The 15,809-nt window shown below is 44.1% G+C and overlaps 1 protein-coding gene across 3 annotated transcripts in view; it reads left to right on the forward strand.

Annotated features, from left to right (window-relative positions):
- Positions 1 to 15,809, forward strand: part of ANKRD6 (ankyrin repeat domain 6) — a 65,498-nt gene that overhangs the window by 331 nt on the left and 49,358 nt on the right. The gene's annotated exons all lie outside the window — the stretch shown is intronic.

Below are 15,809 nucleotides of genomic sequence, written 5' to 3' on the forward strand. Positions count from 1 at the left end.
CAACTTGTAATTAGCATTTGACAGTCTTTAAAATCACGGTGGCTTTTCTCACCTATTTCTTTAGCTAAATGGAGAGGAGATCTCTTGGGAGAAGTTGGGACACAAAAGCTTACTGGACAGAGTGTGCGATAATCACGTTAGATGGGCCTCCCGGGGAGGTGGACCAGCTTGTGCACACTCCTCCACTGTGCAGAGTCTCATTGTCCCCGTCTGTATGATGACAGCCTGGACCAGATGACTGCTACAACCTCTATAGGCTTTGATTTCATGTGGGTCAGTGAAGATGGGTGGTAAGCTTTGGAGGGCATTGCTTACCCTGCGCCAACAGAGAAGACTATGAAAGATAAGAGACCATACTGGCCAAAGGCAGTTTTGTAGCAAAGCCAAGAAAAGGCAGGCTCTGTGCAGCTAGATGGAAAGTTTGAATGCACTGGCAAAGTAATGCTGATAGCAAGCACTTACTGAGCCCTAGTATTGCTGTAAGCACTTTATAGCCCTCTAGAAGAGATTTCTCTTCTCATTCCCGTTTTGGAGATGAGGAAACTTGTCCAGGGTCCCTCAGCCGCTGAGTGGTGGAAATGCAACTTGTACCCACAGAGTCTGGCTCCGAAGCCCACCCTCCAGACCTCCCCAGAAAGAGCTGTGAAGAGGGGCAAAGTTTAATTTTCATAGAAGGTCATCTGTTAACTTCTGACCTCCTGTGGCAGATTGGTCAGCTCCTATTTTCATGTTTACTTACATGCAGTTTTCTCATTCCATGCCGGCCTCCAGAGAGGTCTTGAGCTACCTGTACGTCCCCATGGAGGTGAATAGGGGTCTGCCCATAAATGGTGATTGGATTGTTTGGAACCGAAGGTGAAGGGAGCCTTAACTCAGAGCTTGTGTGATCTATCCATAGCACTTTCCAGGGCCCAGGCAATCACAAGTGGGAGAGAGTGTGGACTCTGTAGTTAGGGCACCTGCTCACAGATTTTAACCCTGCTTTGTTTGCTAATTGTGCAAGTTGCTTAACTTCTTTGAGCCTCAGTTTCTTATCTGTAAAAGAGGGATAATAATGTCAGCTTTTCAGAATTGTTATAACAATAACTTACTTAATGCACTTAGGGCATAGTCTGCAAGTTTTTTTCTATAAATAGACTTAATTATTTGCTATTTTATAAACAGCTTTATTAAGATATAATTTACGTACATTAAATTCACCTATTTTAATTGTACAATTCAATAATTTCTAGTGTATTTACACCACCACTGCTATGCACTGAATTGTTTTTCCCCCAAATTCGTTTTTTTCAACCCTAATCCCTAATGGTATTTAGAGATATAGGGCCTTTAGGAAATAATTTGGTTTTTAAATGGGGTCATGAGAGTGGGGCCCTTGTGATGAAATTAGTTTCTAGATAAGAAGAGGCACCAGGGTCTGCTGTCTCTCCCCCTCCCTGCTATGTGAGGACACAGTGAGAAAGTGGTCATCAGCAAGCTAAGAAAAGGGCCTCCACTAGAACCTGACCACACGGGTACCCTGAACTCACGCATCCCAGCCTCCAGAACTGAGGAACAACTCTCTTGTTCTGGCAACTAATATAAGCACATTCAAATATTAGAACATTTCTATTGTCACAATAAAAAATCATATATATATATTTTGTTTGTTTGTTTGTTTTGAGACAGTCTCTCCGTCTGTTGCCCAGGCAGGAGTACAGTGGCACAATCCTTAGCTCACTGCAACCTCCACCTCCCAGGTTCAAGTGATTCTTGTGCCTCAGCCTCCCATGTAGCTGGGACTACAGGCACATACCACCATACCTGCCTAATTTTTGTATTTTGAGTAGAGATAGGGTTTCACCGTGTTGGGCCAGGCTGGTCTCAAACTCCTGACCTCAGGTGATCCACCCGCCTCGGCCTCCCAAAGTGCTGGGATTACAGGCATGAGCCACTGAGCCCGGCTGCCAGTAAAAATCTTCATACCCATTAGCTGTCACTTCCCATTCCCACCCCCAACTCCTGGCAACCATGAATCTACTTTTTGTCTCTATAAACTTACCTTTTCTAGGCATTTTATATAAATAGAATCATATGGTATGTGGTCTTTTGTGTCTGACTTCTCTCACTTAGCATAAAGTTTTCAGGGTTCATCTCTGTTGTAGCATGTATCAATACTTCATTCCTTTTCATGACTGAGTAATAATCCATTGTATACATATATTCTGTTTATCTCTTTATCAGTTGATGGACATTTGTGGTTGATTCCAGTTTGGGGCTATTATGAATAATGCTTTTGTGAAAATTTATATACAAGTTTTTGTGTTGGAAATATGTTTTCAGTTCTCTAGAGTATATTCCTAGGAGTGGAATTGCTGGGTTGTATGGCAAATCTGTTTAACACATTAAGAAACTGCCAAGCTATTTTCCAGAATACCTGTACCATTTTACATTCCACCAGCAATGTATGAGGGTTTCAGTTTCTCTACAATCTCACCAGTGCTTGTCTGTCTTTTTTTATACATCATTTGCTTTTTCATAGTTATCTTTATCAACGTAACCCATGCCCATTGGAATTTTAAAACTATTAGTTCAAATACTGATAAAGGTTTTTAATAAAAACAGTGATCCCTTAGCCCAGTCCCATTTACACTCCAAAGAAACAACTTTCAACCTTCTAGATGTTTCTTTTCTGGTATTTGTCTCCATATTTCCAATGAATATGTATGTTGTACCACCTGATTCATCAGTTTAGTTTTTTTAATGAAGTGAAGTTTAATATTTTATTTATGTTATACTCGTGTGTGTGTGTGTGTGTGTGTGTGTGTGTGTGTGTGTATAATTTATTTAAGAGATGTTCCCCTCTGTCACCCAGGCTGGAATGCAGTGGCATGAACATAGCTCACTGTAGCCTCCACCTCCTAGGCTCAAGCAGTACCCCCACCTCAGCTCCCTGTGTAGCTGGGACTACAGGCATGCGAACACGGCTCACTGCAGCCTTAACCTCCTGGGCTCAAGCAGTCCTCCTGCCTCAGCCTCCTGAGTAGTTGGGACTACAGGCATGTGTGCCACCATGCCTAGCTGATAATAATGAGCAACTTCCTGGGCGATCCTACTGCCTCAGCCTCCCAAATATCACAATTTTAAAATCAGACTTATAATTATTGTGACTATGTAAATGCTGCTCACTAGTTATCTGAGAATGATTACTTTTTAAAAATATATAGCTTATTATTTTTCCTGGAGCTGATAGTTACCCTCATTTTTTCACTTGTTTAATTTGATTTAAATTTATTGGTAAATGTTTCATCTACTATCCGATAACTCTGTAAAACCATTCTTAGTGCAATTCTCCATGAGTAAACCTATTACATATTTATCAGCCCGAGTCTTTTCCTGGGGATATCCCCTCTGAAGTCATTTATCCTTCTTTCTGATTGATCTGGGTTGCTCTCTAGTTCTGCACAGTCATCCTGAGAAGTCCTTTCACCTCTCCCCTGTATTAGATCCCTGTTTCCTGGAACCCATGTCACTCTAACTTTGATACTGCACATTCCTTGATTTCTTCCTAAGAAAGGGAATATGGACGTAAATTTTTTGAGAGTCTGCATGTCTGAAAATCCTTATTCTACCCTCTTGCTTAAGGGACAATTTGGTATAGAAACCTAGGCAGAGAATTATTTTGCCTAAGAACTTCAAAGGCAGTGCCTCATCCTTGAGCTTACAGTGTTGCTGTTGGGAAACTCAGCTTATAGTGTTCCTTGCAACTGCCTTCTGAAAGGCCTTTTGCATCCATTCTGCCCCTTGAAGGACCTGCCCATTCAGGACTCAGCTCAGGAGCCACCACCAACATGAAGTCCACCCAGTGAATGGTACCCTGGATGGAATTTGCTGTCCTCCCAATTGATGTAACCTTCTTCTCTATGCACTCTGTGTCCTTCATACTGCCTGTGGGTGCTCAGAACTCCCCACCACATCATCACTGTGACCTGGGTCATACTGTCTCTCTTACATTTATCTGTGTTTGACAGAAGAGAAAGGCACTGAATTTGGAGTCCAAAGACCTTGGTATAGGCACCTGTTCTGCTGCTTATTAATGGCTTATTAATGTAGGCCAGGGTTGTTCAGCCTCAGCAACGTCACTGACATTTTGGGCCAGATCATCCTGTGCTATTGGGGCTGTCCTGTGCATTGTAGGGTATTTAGCAGCATCTGTGGCTTCTTGCCATAGATGTGCTGATAGTACTTCCTTTCCTTGGATTTTGACAACCAAAAATGTCTCTGGACACTGACAGACATCCCCTGAGGAACAAAATCGTCCCCGCCTCAGAACCACGGATTAGGCCAATCATGACAGGAGTCTCTATTTCCTCACAAACCTTACAGAGTTTCCATAAGCACTAAATGTGATAGCACATGTTGCCATAGTTATAAAATCTAAGTGGACATAATATTGATTATTTTTTAACTCTTCCAGTGCCTAGCAAGGTATTCACATCGCATCTGTGCCAAATGAGGGGAATAATGTTATTGACTGTGAATTTCTTACACTTTGATAGCAATTGCAAGGTATTAGGTACTCTTGTAAGAGCTCTATAACAAATATTTTAAACCTCACCATGGCTATTATCCCCATTTTACAGATGAGGAAACTGAGGCAAGGAATGATCAGGTAACCTGCCCTAAGTTTCCCTTAGAAAGTGTCAAAACTGGGACTCAAACCCTGGCCATCTGGTTCGAGAGTCCTTGCTCCCACAGGAGGCAAGGAGGAAAGTTCCCCTTGGCCCTTGAAGGCTCACTGAAAAATCAACTTACAAACGGCAGGTAAATTGTAGAAGAGGCATAAAAATTTATTTAACATGTACACACAGGAGCCTTCAGAATGAGGACCCAAAAATGCAGGGGAAATTGTCCATTTTTATGCTTAGGTTCAAAAGAGTGTGGATAGCCATGTAGAAATATGATTGGACAAAAAGGGCACGATCGAATGCTGATTGCATGGGAAACCCAGCAAAGCTTGTCTGTCTACGTTCTTCTTGGCCTTTCTGAGCTGAGCATTCCTGCCTTCTAGGTATGAGGCAGGACCCTCTCTGGAATGGAGTGTTAAGACCTACAGTCAACTAGGTCAGATAATTTCTTCATGGCTTGCTTTTACACAGAAAGGGGAGGAGGGGAAGGTTACAGTAATATTTTTAAGTTTTATGGCTGGCTTTGGGGGTAGGAGATTCTGGTTTCTATGACCTGCCTTGGGGGAAGAGGGATTCTAGTTTCTATGGTTAACCTCTGGGGAGGAATTGAGGGGCTAGAGATAGGAGGGCAGGAAGAGGTCAGAGAAAAACTTTTGCTCCTGAGGCCTTCCTTTTGGGTTATTGTTTTTTGAGCCCCAACACTGGTAACCATCATGTTTCCACTATGTGGTTTATAAGTTTAGATTGTGAACTTTCTGTGGGCTGCTGCTTGTTAGAGCCTACTCCTTGGCACCTGACACATTGTGGATATAATCTGCAAATGTTTTATTGACTGGGAGCTCAATATGCCCAGATACTTAAAAAATAAGCGATTTCCCAATAATGGGACTGTACTTGTGTAAAACATCTCCAAATTATTTTCACATATATGTTGCTTGTCCCCAGAGCCTTGTAAGATATATATGGTTTCCCCTGAGAGGAAATGAGGTCACAGAAGGAAAGCGACTTGTTCGAATAGGGCACGCTAGAGCCCAGATGAGAACTGGAATGTCCTGGCTCCCGTGGACATTTTCTCTGCTACAGATAAGGGCATCTCTTCTGTCCTGGGGATTTTACTTCAACTCATAGTGGGTGGTTCCAGTATGTTGTCCACTAAGTAAGGGTGGGGTTGTCATGCACAGAACACGTCTTTAGAGCAAGTGGGGTTGGGAGCTGGAAATTGATGTGGGAACTACATGTAAGAATTTAAAACTCATGTTTTAAGAGAAAGGCTCACTAAAAACTATGATTTTCCATTTGCACAACTTTCTTTCTTTCTTTTTTTTTTTTTTTTTTTGAGACAGAGTCTCCATCTGTCGCCCAGGCTGGAGTGCAGTGGCGTGATCTTGGCTCACTGCAAGCTCCACCTTCTGGGTTCACGCCATTCTCCTGCCTCAGCCTCCCGAGTAGCTGGGACTACAGGCGCCTGCCACCACGCCCGGCTAATTTTTGTATTTTTAGTAGAAACGCGGTTTCACTGTGTTAGCTAGGATGATCTCGATCTCCTGACCTCATGATCCACCTGCCTCGGCCTCCCAAAGTGCTGGGATTACAGGCGTGAGCCACTGCGCCTGGCCATTTGCACAACTTTCATATTTTGACCAGTTGTATTTCATCATGTTGACAAACACATTTTCAGCCGAAACAGGTAATCTGACAAAAGCACTGGGTATGCTGAGAAGTCTGACATATCTCTGGAGCAAATTATTAAAGACAATATCTCAGGCTCGTGACCCTTCACTTTTCTGCTACTCCTTTCACCAAAGTCACCTGTTCCTTCCCTCATCTAGACAATATATTTTGAGCTTCAGCTGTGCACTGGTGAACAAGACAGGAAAAAACATCTTGGTCCTCACTCGAGCTTGCATTCTTGGTGAGACAGGCTACAATTTGACACTGTTGCCTGCACTCCTATCCCTGAAGCTCCCCTTGGGTCTGTCAGCTCTGCCTCCTGGTTTTCCTCCCCAAGGTGCCTTCTCCATCTCCTTTTGCTCTTCCTGCCTCTAAAATTGGCTTTCCTCAGGCCCTCTGCACTCATCTGCTCTCCCTCTGGACACCCACTTGGCTTTTCCAGCTCAAGGCTGGTCACCATGTCTCCATCTCCAGCTTGGCCCTGTCTCCTGATCCCCAAGGCCAGCTGCCTTCATGGGCATTTTTTATTTTTTATTTTTTTTTGAGGGACTACAGTCATGAAGCACCATACCCAGCCTTCCTGGGCATCTTTATGTGCAGAATCCACAAGTTCAAATTGAAGTGGCCACGCTGGAAGCTGCAGCCCCTCCTGAGGCCTGGTCCTCTTCCCAAGGTCGCTTTATCAGTACGAGGGAGCCCCATTTGTGCACACCTCAAGCAGAAGCCCAAAGCCATCCTTTCTTCTTTTTTTTTTTTTTTATTATACTTTAGGTTTTAGGGTACATGTGCACAATGTGCAGGTTTGTTACATATGTATCCATGTGCCGTGTTGATTTCCTGCACCCATTAACTCGTCATTTAGCATTAGGTATATCTCCTAATGCTGTCCCTCCCCCCTCCCCCAACCCCACAACAGTCCCCGGAGTGTGATGTTCCCCTTCCTGTGTCCATGAGTTCTCATTGTTCAATTCCCACCTATGAGTGAGAACATGCGGTGTTTGGTTTTTTGTCCTTGTGATAGTTTACTGAGAATGATGTTTTCCAGTTTCATCCATGTCCCTACAAAGGACATGAACTCATCATTTTTTATGGCTGCATAGTATTCCATGGTGTATATGTGCCACATTTTCTTAATCCAGTCTATCGTTGTTGGACATTTGGGTTGGTTCCAACTCTTTGCTATTGTGAATAGTGCCGCAATAAACATACGTGTGCATGTGTCTTTCATCCTTTCTTCTTTTGGGTCTTTGACATCCCTCCATTTACGCTTCCTGTCAGTGACCAAGTTGAGGCTCATTATGCCTCCTAACTTCTCTCAACTCTGTGTCTTTCTAGTTGCCCCTGCAGGCACTGCTTGAGATGTTTGATACTAAAACAAAAAAAAATGGGATATATTTTTTCTTTGCAAGAAAGCTCTGGTTTTATAAATGAACATATTCTGTCCAGTTCCTTGTGCTTTAGTCAAATACCTTCTGATACAGCTAATTTTGTTACCTCAATACCAACAGGTGTTTTGTCATCTGGATAAACCCTCTGCATTGCTCCTTAGTGCCAAGCATTGGCCATAATATTAGAGTTGAGAGCCTCTAGGAGTCCCCAGGCAGAGTATCATTTCCTAGAACTGTTAAGAAGCTGGTTAGCCTGGGCAACATAGTGAGACCCTGTCTCTACAGAAAATAAAAAATTAGCTGGGCATGGTGATGCACACCTATAGTCCTAGCTACATAGGAGGCTGAGGTGGGAGGATTGCTTGAGCTCAGGAGGTTGAGGCTGCAGTGAGCCATGATTGTGCCACTGCACTCCAGCCTGGGCATCAGAGGGAGATCCTGTCTCAAAAAACAAAACAACAAAAAAAGCTGGTCCTTGGAATGTTTCACTGAAGTTTTTATCTTCTCCAAAAGGAAGTAGACAAAGGTTGTTTTATGCAAGTTTGGTTAAGAAGAAAATTCAGTATCATTCATAAAATTCATCTCCATTTGATACCTACCACTCTCCCTGAGTAACAAAATTGAAATTTAGATAATTAAGCACAAACCCCAGAGCCTCAAAGAGCTTGTTCATAGAGGGTGAGCCCCCCAGAGTTCTCTGCAGAGTGGGCAGGCGGAAAACTCAGGAGGTGCCACAGGGCAGGTAGCATGGAGACCATACAGTGTGATCTACTTCAGTTTAAATAGGCAAGTCTACTTCTCTCCACAAATGTATGCTTGCATTTGTGTGAGTCAGGAGAACCACATGGGACACATGAGACTGTTAACATTGGCCACCTAGCAAGGAAGATGATTAGCTTTCCCCACCCCCCCTTTTTTTTGGAAACAGTCTCACTCTTTTGCTCACGCTGTAGTGCGGTGGCGCAGTCTCGGCTCACTGCAAGCTCCGCCTTCCGGGTTCACGCCATTCTCCTGCCTCAGCCTCCTGAGTAGCTGGGACTACAGACACATGCCACCACACCTGGCTAATTTTTGTATTTTTAGTAGAGATGCGGTCTTGTCATATTACCTAGGCTGATTTCAAACTTCTGGCCTCAAGTGATCCGCCCACCTTGGCCTCCCAAAGTGCTGGGATCACAGGCATGAGCCACCGCATCCGGCCTGATTTTTTTCATTGTATTGTTTCAGTTATTAAAATAAGCATATATTAATTTTGTACTTTGTCAAAGATAAAGTCAAGTTTAAAAATATGTGTTGAGTGCCTGCACCAGCAGTGGGCCAGGTGCTTGCCATATACTATCTGGTTGAAATCCTTACCACAGCTCTGCCAAGCTGGTGCTCTTATTGCTGAGATACCAATAAGGAAAGGGAGGTGCTAGGCAGAAAGTAACTGCCCGTGACCAAAGAAGCAGTAGGTGCTAGCCCTGAGAAGGAGCCAGCTTTATTTGGCCCTGAGGCCCACATGTAGGACACTCCTGACTCTTGTTTCCAGCACCTCCGTAGTCCTTGCCCTTCCACCACTATGCTGGCCACCCCTCAGTGCAGACAGAGAAAGAGGCTGTCTGCAGGGCCGGCCAAAGGGACTTTTCTCCTCCCCTGTCCTTGCCTCCTGCACACCATTCCCAGAGTTTTAGAGCAAGTTCAGAAATTCCTGATGAAGACGGTGTAGTGTAGAAGGTACGAGCGTGGACCCAGGAGCCAGGTGCTCTGTTTCAAATGCCAACGATATTTACTAGCTCTGTGGTCTTGAGGAAATTACTTTGTACATCATATCATCACCTCTAAAATGAGGATTAAATAATAGCTACCTCATTAGGTTCTTTAAGCACTAACGGAATCAGTATATGCAAACTACTTAGAACAGTGCTCAGCACATAGTCAGTGTCAAATATAGTAGGCACTGAGGGGATTCTGACAATGCAACAATGCTAAGAGCTGTGGTCCAAGTATCAGGCAGGGAGTCCTGAGTGGAGGACACAAGGCCATTCAGTGTCCTACCTGAAAAATGAGGATAAGCTCAACCTCATGAGATTGCCATCAAAACTAAATGAAGGCAGGGCGCAGTGGCTCATGCCTGTAATCCCAGCACTTTGGGAGGCCAAGGCTGGTGGATCTCTTGAGGCCAGGAATTCGAGACTAGTGAAACTCCATCTCTACTGAAAATACAAAAATTAGTCGGGTGTGGTGGTGCATGCCCGTAATCCCAGCTACTTGGGAGCCTGAGGCAGGAGAATTGCTTGAACCCAGGAGGCGGAAGCTGCAGTAATCCAAGATAGTGCCACTGCACTCCAGCCTGGGCCACAGAGCAAGACCCTGTTTCAAAAAAAAAAAAAAAAAATGCCTAAATGAGACGACAAAGGGTTTAGCTCAATGTCCAACATTTAATAAAACTATCAGCTTTTTGGAGTAGAAGTTGAGAAGCTGATTCTGAAATTTATATGAAATGCAAGAGACCTAGAATAGCCAAAGTGACGTTGAAGAACAAAGTTGAAGGACTTTTGCTACCTTATTTCCAGACATACTAGTATCTTCCAGACTTACTAAAAGAGTCAAAATTATAGGGACAGAAAATAGATCAGTGATTGCTAGGGGCTGGAGATGGTGGGAAATTACTGACTGCAAAGGAGCAGGAAGGAGTTTTGGGTGGGGGTGATGAAAATCTTCCGTATTTTGTTTGTGGGGTTGGCTGTATACATTTCTCCAACCACATGAAAGTGAATACTTTTAAAAAGTTAATTTTGTTGAATGGAAATTATACCTCAAGAAACTTGATTTTTTTTTTTTTTTAAAGATAACTCTCCTAATATTGTTACAGATGAGGAAACAGAAGCTTCAGGAGGCTGAATAAGTCCTTTGTAGGTTGCTTGTGGTTCCCGTGGGGCTTTTGCATCATGTTGTCTCCCCATGCTGGTAACTACTGTACTCCAATATAAACTTTAAACTTTTAAAAAGAGAAATGCAAAGAGTTCGATTGTAGTAAAGTAGTAACTTTCCCCAGCATGAGCACCTGATGATGTTTTCAGAAATGAAGAGGATGCCTGGCTGGTAAATATTTTCTGGCAGCCACTTTGATGAGAACACTGGAAGTCAATAAGTGGTATACATTCATGGCCTCAAGAAACACAGCCAGAACAGGCTCTGCACCGAGGGGCTGTCCTGCTGCCACTCGCTGGGCTTCCTGCTCTGAAACCTGTTTCCAATTTCGACAAAACCTCACTTCCACGAGGGATTTGCGATGCTGGCGTTCCAAGGCAGGGGAGCAGTGGAAACGAAGGATCTTTTGTGGTGGTCATTTGCTTTGTTTTTGATTTCCTGGGTTTGTGTTTAACGTTAGGACTTACCAGAATGGCGTGGCCTGAACTCGTGTTTGCCGACCTGCTGGTTCCTAGTCATTTGCTTTAAGCTGTCACTCCCCAGGACGTGGGGGAAATTGACACTTACAAGGTGGTTGGTCAGGTGAAACTTTTCACTTGGGAGAATGTGTTGAATATAGCATGCTCCTTCCAGAGGACCCCATACACTTATTTTAATTGGAGTAGGTAATGGTTCTACTACAGAAGGCACAAAGTTTGCCTAGTCCTCCTCCCGTGCTGCCCCCACCACTCAGTGTTTCCCTCCCTGAAGGCACCTGTCTTACCTGCTTCTTACATTGTTCCTGAGATATTTACATACATACACACAAGTAGATGTATCTCTGTGTGTTTCCCCATTTTATACAAATTGTGGGATACTATACTCTCCTTCATTTTAATTGGCTTAACCAATCCCCTATTGATGGATATTTAGATTATGTTAATCTCCTGCCCTTACAAAGCATACTGCAGTGACTCGTTCGGAGGCCTTATTGCACAGTACGATTATGTTTGTGGGAGAGGTTTCTCTAAGTGGTACTTCTGAGTGAGAGCATGCATGCCTTTGCAATTTTGACAGCTAGAGCTAAATTGCTCTGCAGATAGGTTGTGCCAGTCTATACTCCACCAGCAGTGTGTGAAGAGCCCGATGGGACTGACCTTTAAACACACGGTGCCAGTGGTACACTGGGCTCCCTCTGCTGCCTCTCCTGGCCCTTCACCATCCGAGCTCATCTTACCTTTCTAGCCTTCTCTCCAGGAGCTCTCTGCCAAGGTGCATTTGGCCTCTGGCCTCGGTTCCTCTTCACTTCAGCATGGGTTTCACAGAATTTTCTCTGGGAATCCCAGCTGCCTGGGAATCAAAGGGAAAAGTGGGGGAGTGACTGATGGGAGGGAAATAGAAAAGGGGGATCTCCACACCTCTCCTCCCCTTCCCCATCCTCCATTCCCAGATGGAAAATGGAATTCCCTCCCAAGATGCCTGGGTCTTTTGTTCTGACCCCAAGTACCCCAGTGTGTTCTCACATCCAGAGCAAGGGCAGGAGCCCATGCAGGGCTGCTGCAGTGCTTGGTTCTGCTCCCAGTTAGCACATCCACACACTGTGTGGAGCAGGTGTCTTTTCACTGAAACAAACAGGGCATTGAGGGTATACAGTTACATGGCAAGTCAAACAAAATCTGCTTGTGTTCTACAATAGCTAGAAGCATCACCCTGTGGGAAGAAAATCTCAACTGGGAAAACTTAGGATTTTGTAGTTTATCATCAAAAATCTCTGGGGAAGATTAACATATGGTGCTAATTCTGAGAAAGTTATAAAATGAGCACGTGTTAACATTTTATTTAACTCATTAATTAAAGAGGAAACCAGTAAGATGTTACTACTGTTTTGAAGGAGAATTGTCAGGCCAGGCCCAGACAATTAAAAAAAATTTTTTTGTAGCAAAGAGCTGGGTCCACAGGTATGCACCACCATGCCAGGCTAACTTTTTTTTTTTTTTTTTTTTTTTTGAGACGGAGTCTTGCTCTGTCGCCCAGGCTGGAGTGCAGTGGCGCGATCTTGGCTCACTGCAAGCTCCACCTCCTGGGTTCATGCCATTCTCCTGCCTCAGCCTCCGGAGCAGCTGGGACTACAGGCGCCCGCCACCGTGCCCAGCCAACTTTTTGTATTTTTAGTAGAGACGGGGTTTCACCATGGTCTCGATTTCCTGACCTCGTGATCCACCCGCCTCGGCCTCCCAAAGTGCTGGGATTACAGGCGTGAGCCACCGCGCCCGGCCTAACTTTTTACTTTTTGTGGAGATGGGATCTTGCCATGTTGCCCATGCTGGTCTTGAACTCCAGGGCTCAAGTAATCTTCCCACTTCAGCCTCCTGAAGTGCTGAGATTACAGGCATGAGCCACCCCACCCAGCCCCATCTTAATTATTTTCAACTGTTCAATCCAGTGGCATTAACTGCATTCACACAGTTGTGTGATCATCACCACCATCCATTTCCAGATCTTTTTTCATCTTCCCAAACTGTAACTTTGTACCCGTTAAACACTAACTCCCCTTTTCTCCCTCCCACCCAGCCCCTGCCAGCCACCATTCCACTTTGTCTCTATGAATTTGTGATCCATTTTAAAGTCTCTCACAATTTTTCCTTACCAAGAGTAGAGGCAGTGAATCACATTTACCATCTTTTCGACCCTGCCCAAGTTATTAGCCTCCTTGAGCCTTCATTTCCTGTCTGTAAAATCAGCATAACAGCACTTACCTCAAGGATATGTGGTGAGGATTATATGAGGTAATCCATGCAAAGTGCTTAGAACCGTGTAATTAAGGATGTAGAAAGAGCTCAACGGATGGGAGTTGTTTTTATCATGAAGACCATCTCTCCACCTGAGTCAACTGTCCCTGGAGACACAAAGGTCAGTGGTTCTCAGTACTGACTGCACGTGTGACCACCTTTAGAGCCTTAAATACTGATGCCCAGGCCCATACCTAGAGGCTGTGGTTTAGTTGGTCTGGGGTATGGCCTGGGCTTGGGGATTTTTCAGAGCAGCAAGGCGGAGAACCACTCACTGCTCTTGGTATTTCCCCCTGAGGTTTCAGAGCCTTCCATGCAGGGCAGGACAACACTGTCCATTGAGCATCGGGCCAAGCCAGTGGTTAGACATCTGAAAGTTGTGCTGCTCTTTGTAGAATACCATGAAATGCTGATATTCTAAATGCCATGATTCAAACTAGAAACAATTTTACTAGCAGGAAATAAATGTCTCAAATATGGGAAAGCAAACATATGCTGTGAATTGTTGTGTGGCTTGTCTATGAGACAATGCATGGAAAATTATTGGATCAATAATATGAATGTCTTAAGTGTTAACTTACTATGATAAGGATGGTAATTAGGCATGTACCACAGTGACTCATGTTTCTAGCAAAGGTAGGTAGGTGTCCCTAGGAGATGATCTTTGGAGGAAAAAGAGGCAGCCCCTCAGATTGAGAGGGATAATGGAAGAATTGGTATGGCAGGTCAGACACACTGTAATTGAGGAGAACAAGCCTCAGAACTTTTGGGATGGGCCCCCAAAGCTAACTCAAGCATCTTAGGAGAGGCTATTAGGCTGCTGTTAAAGAGTCTAGGTAAGAGTTCATCCTGAATCTCTTGGCTGCTCTCTCCTGCCCCTCACTGCCTATGCAGAATTGCAATGTCTTTTCCTCCTGCCCTCTGTAAAGGCCCACATTATTTACAGTGGTTCTCAGTGGCAGTGAAGGCAGGCCCTGTTTGCCCCCTGCTTCTCTCCTCAACTCTAGGTAGGTTTGGTGGGAGTTTGGGCCCAGAGGCCCCGCCAACCCCTGAGTGTTCAATCAGCAAGCCATCCACTATCTGCCACCACCGTGATTTGTTCATATTGCATCCTGTTGCCTTAGCAGATTGCACTTGAAAGTAAGTCTAACCACACAGCTGAGTGCTTTATAACCCAGATTATGTGCTAGTAAAACTCACTGAAAACATATATTTAGTAGGTCCTAACCACTCTAGACGAGACATTATAATATTGTGGCACAGCTGGGTGTCAGCGTTTAAAAATCCTCCCTAAATACCTGTACCTTTCCTGAACAAAATGCGTTGGAGGATTACTGGTTTCCAGGCCAGTAATCAGCATGTTGTGAGGCTTGCATGGGTGATTCTCCACATCCCCACCCTGGTAGTGCTGTAAAATGAAGAAGCCAAAGAGGAAAGGAGCTCTCGAAGCCACTGAGCTGCCCACTTGGGCCTCTGCTCAGACGCTAGTGCAGGTGGTCTATTGGCGAATTCCCTGAGGCCCTCTTAGTAGTTGTCTTCTTTTTCTTTTCTTTCTTTTAAGTTATAATGACTTAGGTTTCAGAAAATAAGCCAGGAACTTGTTGGGACACTGAAAATTCTTTCTCAGCAGGCCAGTTTGTTTCTAGTGAGAGGGGACTGTTACATGTTTCCTTGTTCTAAGCCAGTAATTTAGGGTACGTGGGTGAATAGGTAGCAGCTCTGCCTAGTCTGCTTTTAGCTCATCTTTTCAGTGAATTTATTGAGCAATGTGTAAGAATTATAAACTATGATCAAGTGAAATTTATTCCAAGTATGCAAGACTGGGTCAACATCAGTGTAATCTACCATATCAACAAGTGCCTTAGCTCAGGCTGCTATAACAAAATACCACGTATTCGGTGGCTTAAACAACAGACATTTATTTTTCACAGTTTTGTAGGATGGGAAGTCTTAAGTTCAAGGTGTCTACAGATTCATTTCCTGGTGAGTGCTCTCTTCCTGGTTTGTAGATGGCTGGCTTCTCTCTGTGTGGCAGAGAAAGGGATCTCTAGTCTCTCTTCCTCTTATAGGGGCACTAATCTTATCCGGGCCCTACCCTCATTTCCTCATCCAAACCTAATTACCTTCCAAAGGGCCCCATCTCCAAATACCATCACGTTGAAAGTTAGTGCTTCAACATATCAATTTTAGGGAGACACAAACATTTAGTCCATAACAAGCTAAACAAGAAAAATCATCTGATCATATTAATAGGTACAGAAAAAGAATTTGACAAAACCAAACACGCATTTGGGAAAAGAACTCTCAGAAAACCAGAAATTGAGGAAAACTTTCTCAACATGATAAAAAGCATCTAAAAAAAACCAAGAGCTAACATCATATTTGATAGTGAGAGACAATGT

Source organism: Hylobates moloch, unplaced genomic scaffold (assembly GCF_009828535.3).
Source record: "Hylobates moloch isolate HMO894 unplaced genomic scaffold, HMol_V3 SCAFFOLD_2, whole genome shotgun sequence".
In the NCBI taxonomy this organism is placed as follows: Eukaryota; Metazoa; Chordata; class Mammalia; order Primates; family Hylobatidae; genus Hylobates; species Hylobates moloch.